This window comes from Canis lupus, chromosome 2 (genome assembly GCF_048164855.1).
Source record: "Canis lupus baileyi chromosome 2, mCanLup2.hap1, whole genome shotgun sequence".
In the NCBI taxonomy this organism is placed as follows: Eukaryota; Metazoa; Chordata; class Mammalia; order Carnivora; family Canidae; genus Canis; species Canis lupus.
Window position 1 is genome coordinate 45481768 of NC_132839.1, and position 1719 is coordinate 45483486.

At 41.9% G+C, this 1719-nt stretch overlaps 1 non-coding gene across 1 annotated transcript; it reads left to right on the forward strand.

The window, feature by feature from the left end:
- Positions 1 to 1238: 1238 nt before the first annotated feature.
- Positions 1239 to 1340, forward strand: LOC140623754 (U6 spliceosomal RNA). Its single transcript, XR_012023297.1, has one exon. It is a non-coding gene; the product is annotated as a U6 spliceosomal RNA (small nuclear RNA).
- The last annotated feature ends 379 nt before the right edge of the window (positions 1341 to 1719 follow it).

Genomic DNA, 1719 nt, shown 5'->3' on the forward strand with positions numbered 1-1719 from the left:
GATCTAATGCACAGCATAGTGATTATAGTTAATAATACTGTATTATATACCTGAGAGTTGCCAAGAGAAAAGATCGTAAATGTTCTCCCCACAGAAAAAGAAATTGTAATTATGTAATATGATGGAGGTTTTGGCCAACCCTCTGCTAAGCATTTTGCAGCACATGAGTGTATCAAACCAATACCTTGTACAGGTTAAACTTACACTTTATCGACTATATTTCAATAAACCTGGAAACAAAATGAGAAGAGGAAATTGGGGAGTCTCTGAATTCCGAATGGTAGGAAAGAGTGGGGATGGAGAAGACCTACCAGAGCAACCTGAGAGAGGTTGCTAATTTTGACCAACACACAGTAGGTCATGAGGGTACAAGTGCAACAACCCCTGGGTAGTGGTAGGGGGTGAGGGAGCTCATCATAAAGAGGCATTCTGTAGGTGATGGGAAGCCATTGGAGAAGGAGCCAATGTGAATCTTTTAAGAGTTCACTCTGCAGAAAAGACTACATGGATGGACAGGAATGGAAACTGGAAGATGAAGCCAAAGAGCCACTGCAGGTTTTCTGTTCTGGCCCAGACTAAGAAGCTAGTGGTAGGGATGTCAAGAAGGGGTCCAACTCTGGATATTTGAAAGGTAGAGTGGATAGGGCTTGCTGATGGAATGGATGTGGAGAAAGTTAGAGAGAGGGAAGAATCAAGGATGACTTGTAGGTTTTGTCTAACCCATTGAGTGGATGGTGGTTCCATTTATTAAAACAGGGAAGATCAGAGAAGGATAGGGTTAACTAAAGCCTAACCCTAATCCTAACCCTTTGTAAACTCAAACAGAAAACACTGATAAGAGGCTGCTGGGTGGTTCAGTGGTTGAGCTTCTGCCTTTGGCTCAGGTTGTGATCCAGGGTCCTGGGATCAAGTCTTTAGTCGGGCTACTGCAGAGAGCCTGCTTCTCCCTCTGCCGGTGTCTCGGCCTCTGTCTCTGAGTCTCTTGTGAATAAATAAGTAAAACCTTAAAAAGAAAAGAAAAAACTGATAAGATTATGCTACAGGATTTCAAAATTGTCATCTCTCATCTTATAATTGCAAAGAAACATCGCTTACTCCAAGAGGAATAAAATAAAGATCTCATTTCCTTTAGGAAATCTTCCCCGATATGCCCCTTGTGAAATTTTACCTATAATATTTAAATGGAGTCAATGGTTTCTATCAGGACTCTCTTAAGCTAGCAGTGGAGTGTTCCCTGTGGCAGCACATATACCATATACCAAAATTGGAACAATGCGGAGAAGACGCACGGCCCCTGCACAAGAATGACATGTTAGTTGTGGGAAAATCCATGTCCTTTTTTGCACTACCCATATCAATATCTTTAAAACTTGAGATCTAAATTAAGATGTCTTTCTTTGATGAATGGATAAAGAAGATGTGGTTTCCTCAGCCACTAGAAACGACAAATACCCACCATTTTCTTCAATGTGGATGGAACTGGAGGGTATTATGCTGAGTGAAGTAAGTTAATCGGAGAAGGTCAACATTATATGGTCTCATTCATTTGGGGAATATAAAAAATAGTGAAAGGGAATAAAGGGGAAAGGAGAAAAAATGAGTGGGAAATATCAGAAAAGGTGACAGAACATGAAAGACTCCTAACTCTGGGAAACGAACTAAGGGTGGTGGAAGGGGAGGTGGGCGGGGGTGACTGGGTGACGGGCACTGAGGTGGACA